This window comes from Lineus longissimus, chromosome 11 (genome assembly GCF_910592395.1).
Source record: "Lineus longissimus chromosome 11, tnLinLong1.2, whole genome shotgun sequence".
NCBI lineage: Eukaryota > Metazoa > Nemertea > Pilidiophora > Heteronemertea > Lineidae > Lineus > Lineus longissimus.
In genome coordinates, this window is record NC_088318.1 from 2,157,357 (window position 1) to 2,175,439 (window position 18,083).

Sequence of the window (18,083 nt, forward strand, 5' to 3'; positions counted from 1 at the left end):
TACGTCCGTTTCTTACATTTGAGTCTTGATCTACCACCAGAGTGTCCTCGTGGTTACCGACATGCACTAAATATCGAGGGGAACTAAGTCGTTTTAGCGGTGATGATGATGACGACGACGATGGTGATACTGCTCTGAAGACGGCCAGTAATAATCGTGATATGAGAGAAAAATGTCGAAATATAATGCCACATTAAGAAACTAACAAGCGTTACTGCAAACACAGCAGATTCGCCGATCAATCTTAGATACAAAAAGCAACTGAAAAGTATCCATTTCATTTGCAGTCGGTTTCGAGTCGATCGGGCGAATACCAATCCACCATGAACATCTTAACGTAGCCGGGGGAAAGAAAGTTACTGCCTGCTGACGTAACCTGTATACATGCAATTGGCTATTCCGGCATTTCTTCAAAGGCAACACCAACGCCTTTGAAGCTTAGTTCCGAATAGATAGACAATGGTATGTCAGTCATCCTTTTTCAGGCAATAAGTAAAATAAACTAGAAATAGGATGGACATAATAAGCTTCGTTATACAGTAGTTTAAAACGGGCAGCGTCCATCCATCATTGGCTGTCTGGGGAGTGTTCCGATTAGCGGGCAATTCGATTAAGTTAAGTTCGTCTGGGCAATTATCACCAAGAACCATGGGAAAGATTTGCCGTCTCAGAAATGAAGTGCAGAGCTTCAACGAGTGGTAGATTGGTAGAGTCCGTTTTCTGTTATTGATACAAAAATCCCTGATTACTCTTACATGTAGCTAAAGGTCATCGATGTAACATAAGAGATGGAAACCTGATACAAAGCGTCAAATTTCGTAGTTTTTGGTCAACTTTTGACATTGGCATTACGTCTTGAACGATAGTCACACAATTCCATTCTGGTTACTGCCGCATCGATAACTTTATTTCAATCGCTACCAATTACAAATTACAACATATCGTTCAAACTCTTATGTTGTAAACGTGCCTCTTCTCAAGACAAACTGTATGTTCTTTGATACGACCCTGGTGCAAGCGCCTATTGATTTCGTTTCATTGCCCCAAACCGTCTTTTATAACAACCCGCGAGCAGGTTGCGCAGACGACAACGGTCACGTGTCTTGGATTAAGCCTCTGCGGGAGAAAGCTTGCTCTTTCGGTGTAATTAGACGTTTGCCAATGATTAGCCCACCAGTTGCTTCCATGGTCTCAGCAGGAAGATGATAATGGGGTCCAATCATCTGAGTCTGAAAGCGCACAGACGCCACGATCGATGCAACCGCGTGTCGTGGAAGAAATGTCCTGGAAAAATATCGGAGTTCAGCGCCAACATGACCGAAATCTGGTGAAAAAACAAGGACTTTATTGGATTGGTGTTATTGCACAGAAGATAATGCATTCTCACATTCTGCAACCTAATCCGTATCATAACATTCAGTCTCGAAGACAAAAGAGCTTACTCGACGCGTCTCATTAGCGAGGCAGTATGACCAGTGTCACTCAGTCCTAAATGCTTGACGCCGTCCGCAGCTCCTTGTGAATGTAATGACCGGATTGAGAACAATGGCAGCATTTTCTCAAGGATCGATTGGATTCATTAGGAGCAGTGAGGAGATGATGCCGGTATCTAGACGCCCGTTTGGAAGCATGGGTCACATGACAAAAAGATGGTGGTCAATGCAGCAACACGTGCCAAGTCCGCTGATGTATGGGTAACGCAGCAACGAGAAGATGATGCTGTGTCCAGGAAACATTGAACCAAATTGCTTTGTCAGGAAAGAAAGCATGAAATATGGTTTTGTGCTCACCCACTTGATGCACATAATTACTGTAATCATCTTTCTTGCTAAAAAACCAAAAATGATGAAAATGACTGAAAGTCTGCAATACGAAATGTCTTCTCACCGTCTCCAAATCAAATGGCTAGTTTCAAATACCTAAACCAATAAACACTTCTATCGACCAATTTTATCTCACCAAGTTCTGCTTGAAATATCTGAATTTATTAGGTCTTCTGCCCAGCCATCAAGGCAATCCGTGTCCTCATTCATCCCCAGCAGACCGCTGTTGCATCTCGCCCTCTCGTTCATCGCTCAGTACAATGATTGTGCTGAAATAATCTTGTACCTCTCGTACCAAGTCAGCCATTAACCGACACAGTTTGTGGTGAGGTGACCTTGTAGCCACAAGTACCACAGAAGAATCCATCCAACCACTCGCCCACACGCATAACCGACCTTAGAATCACGGAACTCTTGAACTATTATTGACCGGCTCACTGTCATCAAAATCCAATCAGTGCTTGACGTCAGTTCTCCAAATATCTTTAAGTAATAATGGTCATATATAATGAATAGTGACATGGTGCGCTTTAATATTTCATTCAATTCCTTAGGGTTGTTATTGAATTGTATCCTGCCATAACTTAGCTTGTGTTGTATGGAGATGGATGGTGTAAACTTCCACAAGGGGATGCCCATTGCCTCGCCAGTCGTCGCTAAAAGCAGCAGCTATAGTTTAATTCGCGGTTGTACCGCGTGACCGAGATGCGCTTGGAGATGGCAAGTAACTAAAATGGCCATGTATAGCACTTTTTACTGCATGAAAGCAACAAATGATTTCCTATTCTCTGTTAGTAAGCGCAGGTGGCGATGAAGAATCCAGCAGAAAAGCGTAACCTTCCAGATTCCCGGTCTTGCAGATATCCCTTCAGGCGCCACCCGAAACAAAATTAAGTGTGACTTCCCTTTGCATTTTCCAAAAGAAAGCGCCAAATTCTACAAACTGAGGTTGTCATTTGAAAAGAGACTTCCAGACGTGTTTGTCTCGGGACACTCCCGGGATGTTGTCGTTTTGCTTTTAGGAATGGGATGAATTCGCATAAAGACAGTCGATTTTATAACCAACCGATTATTGCCAGGCAACATAATCTCATCTTTGCCAAATATTCCCGAGATGCGTGTCACTTCTGGTCCAACAGGTTCCCATTCAACCTATCCCTCAGCAGCTCGCGACTGCCTAGCAACCGATTAGTTGTAGACGATCAATAACGGCATCCATTTACGGCACTTCTGATCAGGATCGAAGCCCTTGAGACGAGGGGTGGGCACCCAAAGAAATATCCCGTCTAGAGGCAGCATCCCGATCCAAATCACCCCATAACCCGATCCAAGTCAACATAACCATCCATCGGACCTAGCAATATTACTTAGAAGTGCGCATTTACCAAAATGAATTCCGATGGACTAATTTGGTCCTGCTATTGGGAATCGAAGATGGCGCCAATAGGCTTGCCCGCGGGTGATTCCTATATATGATGGAAGACATAAAGCATTAAGGACGCAGATATGCCGATTCTTGGCCGCTTGAGTGGGTTTAAATAACTATATTTCTGGTGCTTGGTGATGTTTGTGATCCCCTGTTGCGCTTAGCGAGACAGCCAGTCGGTCACTAACAATCTCGTGTTTTGCGATTTAGATTTGATCGCTCATCGATCTCGAGTTTGTCGATATTCTCGGCGACATGCAACAAGCCCCTGTTGCTTTGGAATCAACAAGCCAGCTGAGCCAACTGAGCCTGTTGATTGAACAATGAAAGATACGCCAACTGTGCTCTGGTACCCGACTGCAACAAGTGTAAAAGGATATGTTGTTTTCGATGTCAGGCAGTGGTTCCTTGGCATTTGCAAACAAATTCTTGAGTAACGCCACGCGGTGGAAACGAGGACCTCTGGCTGGTGTTCGCATAAGGATGTCAAAGCCGGAGACTGGCGAAGAGCCACTCGCTTCCTGTAGATGGCATTATTGTTTGCATTTTTAGCCAACACAGGATTCTAATCCTTGTCTCGGATTATTTGAGAGAACTGGCCATACACAATTCCCAACCTACTAATCAACACTTTGAGTGGAAGTCTCCCCAAATGAGTACTGCCTTCGGAAACTCCGAATGGATTCAACCACCTCCATCCACGGCTTGTTCTGTCAGCGCGGTGGTCCTCCTAACTGAGTTACGACGGTTATCCCGATCCAGCCGCGCCCATCATGCCCTAGGGCAGGTGAGGCAAGTCCATTACTGCTGAGGCAATCTCCGAGATCGATGCTCGGGGCAGGTGACGCGAGTGATCACCCATAACACACATTTTTATGTTATTTGTTCAGATAGATGACCATTAGGGGAACATACGGAAAGGGGAGAGTCACTGCCAGCAGATATCCTATCTTCCATCTGTAGTCATCAAGAACACCGGCTGTTTCAAAGCCGCTTCATGGTTTATTGACCACTCAATGTGAGCGCGATTAGGAAGTAAGAAAATAAGTCAAAAGACACAAGGGAACACGTAGGACATCGAACTCTTTTTCAATTTTATCTGCGGTGTTGGTTAGCCATACTCTGACTGCTCCGAGAGCAATACCTTACCTTTGGACCAGTCCTGTTATAAACCTATTACTCGCCATCTGTAAGTACGTTGCCTCAGAACTTAACTATAATTCGGGTTAGGCAACGACGAGGAAAGCCAGTTAGAAAGGCTTTAACGGCAGTCATCAGGTACTCCCAAGTTGGCAGGAACCGTAGTCAATCAGTTTCTATTAGCTGAATTCCACCTTGACAAACGAGGGCCCCACTTGTTACGCGTTTCGGGTCCTTGCATTCCAGGAGGGAGGGATCAAGAGGCGAATGCGACCAAACGCTTGATAGTTCAAGATGCCTGATTCATTTTATCCCGACTCCTATAGCAGGGAATAGGCCTCGAAATACACGATTGCATAGTCGCTGGGGTCAAGACTGTCTTCAAGTATAGATAATGAAAGCACACTGTAACAATCACCAGAACCATTTGAGCAAACGGTCTTGGCATTTCTCTGTCCTGATATCGTCTGCCATAATCATGAGGGCGACAATGTGTCGTCTGCTTATCTGATTTCCATCGAAAGCCATCGATCTCTCCAAACTGTATCAACAGGCAGTATTAATCTGAGGAAGGTTTAGAGAGATACTCATCTTTGAGACATAAATATGATACGCCACGAAAGTGAGGTTGCACGGTCTCCAATTAAAGACAACGTTATTTCATTCGTACGCGATTTCGCTCATGCACAACTGATCGTGGTGACTACGTTTGCAGTTGATCAGGCATGCAGCAGGGGTGCAGCGTATTATGTAATCACCCGTCACCCCTTCTATTTGGCAGATTAACTGCGAATACGACAACCAAAATTAGTTATGCATGACTTATATCGCGGAGTTCCAGGCGGATCAGATCGGAGGTGAAGGAGATGTTGTCATTGACACAAAACGCCTGATCGGACAAAGTGAAACCTTAAATGTTGCAGCTAATTTGGTTTCGGCAGGGCCCGTTTGGATTTGTTCCGGATGCAATTTGTAGAGAGAATAACGTTGTAACAACTGATCAAACATCGCAGGATTCAACCAACAACAGTTACCTCTGAGCTAAGATGTGAATGTTTATGCAGGCAGCAGCCGCCGACACATGGATGGCCATCTTGCTCTTCGAGACAATGGGCTTGGCGTTAAATGGACAATATCATCAATTCAGGGTGAAAACCTGAGATAATAGACACATTTATCAGCGTGATCGGGGAGACACTCCAATGGCCGATGAGACACGGGTTCAGGGCAGGATGACTTGTGGTGATGGTCGGCAACATTGCCAAGTGCACTTCCGTGTTGGATATAGACATACAATGTAAATCCTTACTCCTCCAGCTTTTTAAGACTGTTACACCAGACTGCACATTTGATGTCCGGGAATTGGTGCGGCTGTTACTTTAACTAGAACTCTTTTACTTTTGTGTCCTCCCAATGCGGCCAATGCGTCGGCCGAAGACGACTTGTCAGAGCAGGACCCAACTGCGCCGTCTAGAGTACAAGCTGCCCTGGTCGGTAGCGGGGCTATCTGTTACCATAACAAGGAATGGTTGGTTGATGTTAGAGCGAGCCGGAGAGCCAGACCACGATTTGTCTACTTCATGGTAAATTTCTTAATAAGATTGTACATTTATTGGAATTTGCGGTTGAACATAGGAACAGCTGTCAAATTCTAGCGGTCCTACTGGCTTCAGTTTTGTTGTCGTGGCAGTCCGGAGGCCAGGACATGATTATTACGATACCTTAATATGATGGGGTGACACACACCAAATGCATTCCCTAAATGCTTCTAGAAGGTTACGATGAGAAAGATATGACGCGCATCATTTCACCTAGTGGCTGACTTCACCGCGATCACTTCGTCGAGACAAGTCTGCAATTTTTCGGAAATTTAGATAACAACGCCATCTGAGTTGTCCCAGCCATGTCTACTTCATGCATTTCGTGCCTTTATACTCCTTCATATGTAATGCACAGAGTCATTCAAACTATACGGAACCTTTGAGTGGAGCTTTCTCAAAATGCAAAATTTGCTGATTGGCCGCTTCGTGAAATCATCGACGACTTCACCCGTGGCCTTAGATGCCATGCAAATAAAGGGGAGGGCGCATGTGCCAGTGATGGGGCTCTGAATATTTCTCCGCTGTCGTAAAACGGCCACTTCGCAAATGTGTTTAGTTTCCATTTTACTGCAACCCTAATGGAAATTGAACATTTGCTTGCAAACAAAACGCGTGGACACGTTAAGAGATTAAACTGCTGACACAGCTAAATTTATGACAGACTGACATCGGATGATATTAGCTTTTCTGATTAAGATCCGATTTATAGCTGAAATCGATCCGGCGTTGGTATTGATAGCAACAGCTATGAATATTTCATTGTATGCTAATGCGTTAACCCGCTCTTGTTCAATATCCTTTGTGATAGAGATGTAAGAATGCAAAAAAATGCGTTATGGGCCCCACTATTAAAGCGACCGATCGTGCAGATCTTTAGCTATTCTTTGGCTCCATTTCGAGATGATAAGCTAAAACGACAACAGTTTAGTATATTCCGACACAAAGAAACCCATTTCTCGGCTGAAATGACCAAGGGTGGTATGTGCGCTCCTTGGTTTGTTGACAGAAAGATTACTTGAATGGATCTAAAGCCCTTTGTGACGGTACAGTATAAAAGCGTTATGTAAGAACTTACATGCCCCCGTGCTATTGTTTTCACATTTCAAACCCTTTAATAACACCATTACCCTTATAGGTGGACACTGACGGGTATTTTAACCAATGGCAAAAAATCAGGCGCCTCTCGATTTTTGCGCAAGCGAGCGTACAAATAGGCGCCTACGACATCAGGATGCAAAATTCAGATGAAATTTTGAAAGTCATTTTCTTCGTTCCAAGCTGTAGGCAATATTCTGTAATCTCCGGCCTCCTGCAACAATATTGTACAGCAACAAACGTCAACCACGCCCCTTCCAATATCACTAGGTGCAATAATCATTATCAAACTCCTTTTGTTCCTACCAGCTCACGTGCGGCGTCTTGCAGCAATCTCAGCCTGGTGAATTTTAATCACCTTCTCGAGGAAAAAACATGTAATCTTCAGTAGATTTTGCTCAAATCATTTTTCCCCAAATAAAAATGAAAATTGTGTCACCTGTTTCAGAACTTGAAGGCAAAATTCAAGGTGAAGTTTTTAGACCCATGCTGATCGTTAATAATGATTTTCGCTCGTGTTGCAAAGAGGTTTTAGACAGCACTTGCTAATTTCAGGAAGGCTGACGGTTGCCTTTTCATGATATTGCAATATGGAGAAGTCTTCCGCAAAGCATATTTTTGCATGAAAAACCAACATATTTTACGCCCGAATGGGCACGATTTCATGCAAGTCGGCCCAGATGAGAAAAACCTGACGCGACCCATCGCCCGTTTCTGGTTCCACGTCCTGCGGAGAACGCCGCTCGCACTTCGTCTGTCCTTCTGTCGTCTGGACCTGTAACGTTAGCCGACTGGCTCCTTCGATATTTGCTCAAAATCGATCTTACCCTCGTGCCAGTTATGGCGATACCACCAGCAACAATTGCTCTCCTGATTTATCTGTTGTCAAACAATGGCTTGGCCATTATTGTCCAAAGCGTGCACTGTCAACATTGACGCAGTGCAGCAGCGCCATGACACGTGCCGGATACCGTAGCCTGTATTGCCATATGCAAATTCCTTTTTAGAATATAAAGCCTGCAACAATGGACAAAACATGACTTGTGTAATAAGAATCATAAGAGCCAATTTTATGAGTAGAATATGGACTGGTTGACACATCTTAAGATATCGAGTTGGCAAAGAGAACCTGAGGGTATCTTTGATAGCGGGCAAGTGTAATAACTTGGAGCGTGGCTTTTGTATTCCTAAAAAGTCATTAACAGATTACATAAATAATATTGTCGCCTTTTTAATCATCTTCCTAAAAAGTGTCATAATCGACACCAGGCATTTCTCTGTTTTCTTTTAATCAGCTTCTCATGACAACCGAGTCGTGTGAAGAATACCCATTTTCCGTCTTCCTTCAGATCAGTGGTCCACGCGTCAATTTGTCTTTTTTCATGAAGATGATTATTTTGTTTTACACGGGATATAAATTCGTCAAGAAAGGATGTAAGAAGGCTTTCAGTGCGGAACTACGTCAGTGCAATTAGAAATCACCCATTTTCTTCAAGGAAAAAAGCACCTGCAAGAGATTACTCAGGTTGGCAAATAAGGGAGTAGACCTATTTGAAAGTCGCAATGAGCCTCGACGTTTGTTCGAAGTACTGTGAAGGGCCAGGCATTTTAGTTCCTTGAATGGCGCCGGTTCCATCCAGAAATACAGTTCTGGTTTCTACCCAGGATCGAACCTGGGCCCTGTTGCGTGGTAACCAGTGGCTATTGGCTCATGTGCGAAGGCGACGATCGCGACAGCTATCAACTAAAAGTGCCAACGAGATGCAGTGATAAACGCTCTCGGGATATTTTGCATAATTTCTGTTTTAATCTAGGTCCGTCCACTCCCCAGCTCCTGCACCTTTTACAGAATATCAGTTCATCAAAACAATTAATATTACAAAAATCAAAACTCTATTTTTTCCTCAGGTGCCACGTGTCTCACGGAAAAGGACCGCCGCCCGAACAAACAGGTGTCGTGATTGCGCACGCGCAGGAATACCTGGAGTCCATCACATGTCGGGAGATAATGATGCTTCGTGATCTGAAGAAGCTCTCGCACACGTGACCTATGCACGGAATCTCGCGTTAGTGGAATGTTGCTGTTGTTCTACCGATTGTTTTCGTGCTTCATTTCTCGTTGGCTTGCACTGGGCTCCTGGTTACTGGGCAATCAGTCCATATGTTTGATTGGCACTTGATTGGGACTTGACGGTCATCCGAGTAAGGTTTACCTACGAAAGCCCAGAAGGCTCATTCAATATTCAAAATTCAAAATTCAATTAATCGCGACTTCAATACTGAACCGTTGACTTCAATATTGAAGTTAGATCTTTTTGAATAAGAAAACATCAACAATACATTAACAAACGTACGAAGAAATTATTTCACCGCACTGTTTTAATATTTTAACCCCCCCCCCCCCCCCCCCGCTTTAGTAGGCTATCCTGAAGGATTTTTCACTTATTATGTGGGGGTCTCTCCCATCTCACAGTACAAGTTCGAAAGCAGCCTTTATCACTCACACAACGTAGTGAGTGTAAGGCACCTATTCCATAGAGCTATACCCTATACTATACTATACGCGAACAATAGTTTCATGGTCATGCACCCTTTGTGAAGCCATTGTTCGCGTATAGTGTAGTATACCGTATACCTCTATGGGGAAGGTGCTTAGGCACCTTCCCCATAGAGGTATACGGTAGGCACCTTCCCCATAGAGGTATACGGTATACTACACTATACGCGAACAATGGCTTCACAAAGGGTGCATGACCATGAAACTATTGTTCGCGTTTAGTATAGTATAGGGTATAGCTCTATGGAATAGGTGCCTTAGGCACCTATTCCATAGAGGTATACGGTATACTACACTATACGCGAACAATGGCTTCACAAAGGGTGCATGACCATGAAACTATTGTTCGCGTATAGTATAGTATAGGGTATAGCTCTATGGAATAGGTGCCTAATGGTTACGTATACACCGTATGTAAAGTGTAAACAAAATTCATGTATCCATCATGTCCATCGAATCTGAAAAAATGTGTGCAGACCCATGACAATTCTGGTTCCGGTACAGTTTGTCTTGTTGGCCGATCCTGCATTCATGACGCACCGCACCCACAGTTACGACGTCGGACGTGAATCCCATTAAATATGGTATTTTCAGTTCCTAACGTGCCCTGAAGATGGCGTAGTTCAGAACTTTATAGGACTTCATGAAAGAACTACGCCATCGCCATCTTCAGGGCAAGGTAGGAACTGAAAAGACCTTTTCGATCGTCTGTGCATCATCCTTGAGCTGTTTTATTATCGGGTATGGTAGAAATCACTCACAACCAGCCCTTTATTGGAGTAGTCAATGTAACTGAAAGTGGAATCCCCCAAAAGATCTTGTGACTGTCCTTGCTTGGATATCTTGTGCATGGGGATGTCAGTTGTGGAATCTTCCACCCAGCAAACTGCATGCAAGTCGGACGCTCTGTAATGTCACATCCTTCGAACTCCAGGGACACATAGATACATACATTGAGCGCCAGTTATTTTCCGTGAGTAGTGGAGAAATGGGACTTTGTCAGTAAAAAAATTTTATCTAGGCAGATTTCGCAAGCCCTCACGAGCGAAGATGTATGAAAGATGGTCTGTGGTGTCATGAAAGCCAGCTTAAGTTCAGTTACGCGATATTCGTTAATCGGCTCAATCATTGATACCATGATGACTATACCGATATAGGAAACCAGACAGAGCTCTTCAGAACTGTCGTCATACATAGACGTTGGTCTCCGCAAGGCTTGGAAAAACTGTCTATTCTTCTCGATCGTCAACTGCTTACATACAAGTTGGCTATCTCATTCGGGGTTGAAACGGGATGCAAATTACGTTACGGTACATACTCTGGGCTATTTCGTCCCTGACAGCAGGCGTGAGGTTTATTTGGTGAAGAAGGTGGATTTGGTAAGTGCATAAACCTCACTTTTCGAGAGTGTCCCCCACGCTGAGAGACCGAAGGACAAGAGACAAAGGCTGATGATATGTCATTCTGAATTGAAACGGGATGCAAATTAAGTTACGGTACAGACTCTGGGCTATTTCGTCCCTGTCCGCAGGCGTGAGGTATTTTGGTGAGGAAGGTGCATTTGGTGTCGTTTGTTAAGTGCATAAATCTAACTTTTCGTGGGTGTCCCCCACGCTTAGAGACCGAAGGACAAGAGACAAAGCCTGATGATATGGCAACTTTTATTGGGCAAGTATATAATATATACTACAAAACTTAATTAGTGGCCGGCATGTGGAATCAGAAAAGGCTGACCGTAAATTGTTGCACGTGAAGATAGTGTAGTGTGTTAATCGAACTTGTTGGGAGTGATCCGCACACTTATCGACCGAAGGACAAGAGACGAAGGTAATGATATGACAACATTTATTTGGCAAGTACATACATATGAATAATGCAAAACTTGGAATACAATAACACAACGTTGATACTGCTGACGCCGCTTGAGCCGCTTGAGCAAGCGTGTCAAGGGATCAGATGTTGGGTCAGTGCGCATGCGGGGCATGGGATGGAGGGTGGTGCACTGTGAGTGTCGATAAGGATGGGGGGGGGGGGGGGGGGGGTTAAAGGCAAATGACAATAGCATAATAACAATTGAACAATGTACAAGTCGTAAGTAACCGTGACCGCTTTCAAGGTGGCAAGAACTGATTGCTGACCAAAACAATGACATATTCTGTTAACACCAATGGAGCATTCTCTTGTACTGTATTTTAGCCAAAAAAAACCCGCCCAATCAAAATGGTGCAGAGACTCGATTGACGTTTATTGTCTTCAAGAGGAAATTGATCTCAAAACTGATATGGGCCTATAGTATAAATAATATCCTACCTAAAATATAGGCCTTCTGTTAAATTAGGCCTGCCTTAAGAAAAAAGAAGGAAAACCTACAACCAATTCCTCTTGAAAACAAATATGTCAATAAGGCTCATCCATGCATCATTTGAGTAAAACAATGTAGAAACACATTTTTGCTGTGATCAAGAAATAGCTCCATTCTTGTAATGTTGCACTTCTTGTGCTGTGAAATAGCTCAGATACGGTAAATGGATTGCCACATTGAAAACGGAACAAGAAATAGCAATATTCTGGATCAGCGAGTACATACATGAAGTGCTATTGATTTCAGGAATAAGCACATATTTTGCAAGGTTCACTTTTAACAAAGAGTAACAATTTTCGATGCTTAATTTTCAGGGTCGAAAACAGGTGAGTGTCAACCCATTCTGAGCCAACAACATGAATTACAACAAGAAAAGGGTTAATTCCGTTGGGAACTGCTGTTCCTTGATCATAGCTCTTGACTACTGGCCTGGAATAGAAAGGGAAGATTTAGATACCACGAAACATTGAAATATACAATTTAAGAAATTGAAGTATTTGATCATTTTTCATGACGTTTTAAAAAAAATCTATTATAGCATATCAGTAATGTCTATACACACGTTTGTGTCTGTGACAACCTCATTGGCACTAATAAGATGAATCAATTAAATTGAATTGTCAGGCAATGGTGGTCACCCTGCCTCGGGTTTGTCCAAATATCAGTAACATGATGACGGACCTAAAGCCTCATTTCATCAACTGTAGCCAGCTTATCGAATTTTATCTCATTTACCTCAATTGTGTTCCACAAATCTGGCATCCAGAATATTTATCTCTCAAAGTGGCCTCGGTCGCGTTGGTTCGATTCTTGGGACGGGACAGCGAAACCAAACGAGATGGAGCAATTCACCTGAAAAAATTGGAGACAATTCGAATGCTGCTTCAGTGAACAATGGGCGATCTGTTCAGGAGACGTCTTTCAAATCGCCCATTGTTTCATAAACGAGAGCTGGACAGACAGTTCCAGCTACTCTTCTTCCAATGCATACATCGCGTTTCGTCTCGACCACAGCTATTTACTTTAAGGTCACGTGCAGGTCTTATTGGCAATTGCTGGGGTGAAACTTGGTACTGCGGGACAGACTTACATGTCCACAAAACGCAATGTCACTGCTGGACTGATTTACAAGTCCACAAAACGCAGAATCGGACATGGACATCATTACCCCAGCAAGAACCCAATGTAACCCCACAAATAGGGCCGTTTATAATGTTTAAGACATGTTTATACAATAACAATGCTGAAGCTATTGCCTGCAGTGACCTTGCTAATGATTTTTATGTGGGAGGGGCCAGGGACCGTGACTATTGATAAAGTCCTCACGATATTATATTCGTCAACAATGGGGCACAGACTTTCAGATATTTTCGTGACTGACCTATATTACCAGTACAGTCCAATATATATTTCTTTTTTTTGACTGACCTCTATTACCAGTACAGTCCAATATCATTCTATTCTTCGTGACCGACCTATATTACCAGTACAGTCCAATATATATTTCATTTTTCGTGACTGACCTATATTACCAGTACAGTCCAATACATATTCTATTCTTCGTGACTGACCTATGTTACCAGTACAGTCCAATATATATTTTATTTTTCGTGACTGACCTATATTACCAGTACAGTCCAAAGATACTATTTAGTCTGTATATCATTCTAGGGCTGGGGTGGGGGATGGGGAAATTCTCCAGTGACAAACTTTTTGATTGTCATTCTGGTAAAAAAAAAACACGTCCAAAGAAGTAATTTATTCTCATAACTTTTAACAATGCTCGAAAAAAACTTTTAAAATGTTCATGTGGCGAGTCGCCACATTTACCGACTATACCTGTGGATCTAAATATATATATCATCATTGAAATCCTCAGAGAAATTAAACCAAGACAAAAAAGGGTTCCATGCCCTTGGTTTCCATGTACCGCGAACGATGCTAACGATAGGATTTAGCTGACAGGATTTGGCCACATGAACCCCTCCCTGTCCAGAAGACGCGGGGGTCGTCAGATCAATTTGAAACCGCCATGGACATCACTTCTTCCCCCTCACAAGTCGGTCGCGATGACCTCCATGTGCAAACCATTTTGGCTGTGGATGCCCTGGTAACCCATGTCGCCTAACCAGACATAGCGCGCTGCCTGACTAGAAGTTACCGCCTCTGAGACCCAGGGTTGAGACACTGGGGTCTGCCCCTAGCTGACAGGTGGCTGGAGATCCATATCATAGAGCATACCAACCGTACATAACCGGCTGGACTGGTACACCCTATCAGGCTCAGACTCCCCAACGGAGTCTATTGAGCGCAGCCGCAGCGCCAGTTAATATGGATGGATTTACGTCGTCAAATAACTGTCGACCTGATGAGCATTCGTTCACGGTACATAGAGTTTATCGGGGTTGGGGGCGAAGAGACAAGACCAGGAACTCCTATGGGGTCGCGGGCGCAATGCAACCCGAGGAACGAGATGCACCCAAAGTACAAACTCGAAAATAACTGGCTCATCCTTCGCCATTAGGTGTCAAGTATGTACCACTTATACAGACAGGCGTCATTAACGTTGGGTAACACCTCACAAGGAGCAATACCAAGCATTTTCAAGACCTCATATTTAGCGAAGAGGTGTGACAACAATGATAATATATCAGATCCAATACCAGTCCCTTGACCAAACCCAACCATTTCTTGAAAGTTCAAAGGACGTCGGGGCTTCTGAAAGAAAAAAGAATTGGCCATGACAGCTGCGGTAGATAGATCGAAGTGATAGATGGGCTAACTGTCTATCTGAAAAGGGCGGGTAGCGAATTTTTTTCCCTGAACCTTTTGGGCACTGTAGTGTACATTTGTACAGGGACTTTCAGCCAATCAGATTTCGACAAATACACGACGTCAGAAGTCTTAGAAACTTTAGAGCAGTTGGTAGAGCGCTCGTCAGAAATGGCAGAATACGATGTTCGATCCAAAGGTCGTGAGTTCGAATCCGGTTGTGGACAACATTTTTCTTTTTCTTTTTTACTCTTTATATTTTATTTTTATAACGCGTTTCTTTTCCCTTGTTATTTAGATTTTAGATATTTTAGTTATTTCTGCGGCCTGCAACATACCTACAGAAAGGACAATAACAATAGCCCATCTCCAAGATTTCAAGGGATAGTCCTTCAGATATCATATTGAGCATGAATATACAATGAGACTTGTCTCATGTGAATGGTCTTCCTCCAGTAGGAATATGTTTCTCTGCAATGAGACTTGTCTTTCGATACTGCCTCGTGTATATGGTCTTCCTCCAGTATATTTTGATACTGTATGCTTCAAATTTGATTAACAAGCACAAAACAATACAAGCTCACTTCTAAGTTTCATGATGACGCCCCGATGACGACACAGATTTATCGGATTCTGATTGGCTGAGAACCTGTGTACAAATGTACACTGCACTGCCCGAAAGGTTCAGGAAAAAAAATTCGCGGGCGGGCGATTAAGCAGGCGCATACAGTTAGATATCAAAATGGTAACAAAATGGCCGTCTTTATACTTGTATAGGAGCTATAGGTAAAACTCAATGGTGACGAGATTATTACTGCTCCCGAAAGAGATTTTAAGTTGCCTAAGTCTTTTGTTTGCTGCTGGTTTGCTGCGGCTTTCAGCAGCTTCCTACCGACGGCACAAGGATATCTTTGAAAGCCACCACGTGACCGCAGGGCCAATGCATTGGTGTCATTATTCACATTTATCTTCTTCGTGATCACGCGGAAACATACTTAAAGCTGACATGCATGCATAAAAACCCTAACGACAAAGATAGAAAACACAAATGCCCGACCACCAATAACTGCACTTGAAACATGACTGACACCCAGCGACAGGTCTCACTTGACTGCACAAACACAAGTTCATTGACGAGACAGGTCACAGAGAAAGTAAAAAATTAAAAAATATTCCTCGAGCGGGTTCGAACTCGGAACCCTCGCCACTTCATCGTTTACGTCTTTTCTAATTTGGCCGTTAGGGTTTTTATGCATGCTTGTCAGCTTTAAAGGGACAACCTGGGCGTGGGATTTCCCTGGCCAGGAAGATAATATATCTGCTTGTCACCATGCGCCGCCACTTATCTCAAATAACGATTTTCGCCAGTGTGCGAGGCAGTTTTGGACATGACCTGTGAAATTCAGGCAGGCCTAAGGTTACACCCAGTTTTTGGGCACTATTTATTGCAGTTCAATGATGTATTTCAATTTTCCTGTTTGGACTGAGAAGTCACGGTTCTACTGGAAGCCATTTTTGTAGGAAAAACCACCATATCTCATGCCACAGTTGTCATATTATGATTACCTCCCTCTAGCCTTTAGGATTTAGTGATCACCGAGACGATTGGTAATTTCTGCCATGTCTTCATGTGAATGTCTCTGAACTACTTCGATTTTATGCCTTATCTTTCTGATCTGGTCAAGGTCCTCATCATACATATCACATGTCACAGTATCAAGGGCCGATTGGTTCAGAGATAGAATGTGTTATGAGCACGTGACACATTGCGCCAAGCACGTGGCGTGTGACGTCGTAAAACATGGCAGACATGACCGATCGTCTCATTTTCTTGCTGCCAGAACGATATAGTACCATAGATAGGGTATGGGCTAACAGTGTCCTCCTTTCAAAGGTCAGCTGAGCCGAGTGTGGAAATATTCAGAACAGCAGTGGCGGATTTAGGGGTCCCGTATGAGTCATCCCTCTTTGATATTTAAGGGCACCTCTCCTCAAGAACCCTCCCCCTCATTTTCAGGATTGCACCTTCGGCTCTATCATGAGTTCTCATTGGTGGGGCAGCGCCCCCCCCCCCCTCCCCGCTTCTTTCCCAAATTTCTGGATCCGCCACTGCTGCAGAGATGAGAAGTTTCAAAAGAATACATGTATGTGTGATCAATGAAGTTTCGATAGAGAAAAATAACTCACCATGGTGGTGTTCACGTCGTATCTTGTGATAAACCGGTTGGGCAGCATTGGGTGTGCTAGACAGGACAAGGTGTCTGGCATCTGCAAGAAAATGAAAATGAAAAGATAAGATTGTACATTGTATCAGACAATAGTCGCAAAATTAGGGGAGAAAAAGTTGTGGAGAAATCATGCTGAACTCACCAATGTTGAACCAGTGCTTCGACTTGGCGTCGACACATCTGAACGCTTGTGTTCCCAAAACCGGTCTGTCATACCAGAAGCACAGCTAAATTCAACGCCCCGTATTGAGTACGTTACGTCAGAGAGGTTACCAAACCACTCATCTATTCAAATTGTGATTTTCAATCAAATCCATTGACCCATACACGAAAATGCTCACGATTGCTCAAATACTGAGGTCACGGTCGGATGAACAGGAGTCGGACAACAAGTGACATAACTTCGCGGAAACTTGGCTTTTGTGGTAATTTTAAACGAGTCTACGTGACGTAACATGATTGTTGAATATTTATAGCCAGTAGTATTCACACATGGCAATTTTTTTAAAATTCAAGTTCAAGTTTGCGCACCGAGCGATTGTCTTATTTTCAGAATGACAACTGAGACTCTAGGCATCTACCCATGCAGGCAGGGAACGGATGACTGGGCTGTTCGATTCAGGACATCGGCACGTGATGCCTGTATGTATGCCAGATCTGCCGAGCGCGGTGAAATAGCTTTGCCACATCAGCCCTGCTGGTAGAAAATGTGGAACTGAACTGGACTGAGGATCCTACCGCTGTTTATTTGAAGTCGAACCTATTGCCAGTTACTCATCCGGTTTCTAGAGCGTCGCACAGCGTTTAAAATACTAGTTCCCCATCTGCAATCAGAATCCGCAAAGATTCTGCCGCAATCAAGTTACGCATGAGCAATGCATGAGAAACATTTCAGGAGCGATCCAAAGAAAAACAAAAGACAATCAACTACATATAGTTTTTTATATCCGCCTTTGGATGAAGTATAATATACGTGAAAATAGATAATATATTCACCTGTATTTATTCCATTTGCGCGTCGATATATGAAGACAGAGTAGGCCTACTTGAGTTATTCAGGACAACTTAAAAACACTTGA

The 18,083-nt window shown here is 43.5% G+C and overlaps 1 long non-coding RNA gene across 2 annotated transcripts; it reads right to left on the minus strand.

The window, feature by feature from the left end:
- Positions 1–11,674: 11,674 nt before the first annotated feature.
- On the minus strand, positions 11,675–18,082 carry LOC135496387 (uncharacterized). 2 transcript variants are annotated; one of them, XR_010448664.1, is made up of 4 exons: positions 18,001–18,082; positions 16,964–17,044; positions 12,740–14,722; positions 11,675–12,433 (listed from the first exon to the last, which is right to left on the minus strand). It is a non-coding gene; the product is annotated as an uncharacterized LOC135496387 (long non-coding RNA). The 2 variants fall into 2 exon arrangements; XR_010448663.1 differs by lacking the exon at positions 18,001–18,082 and adding an exon at positions 17,147–17,982.
- Between the last annotated feature and the right edge of the window lies 1 nt (position 18,083).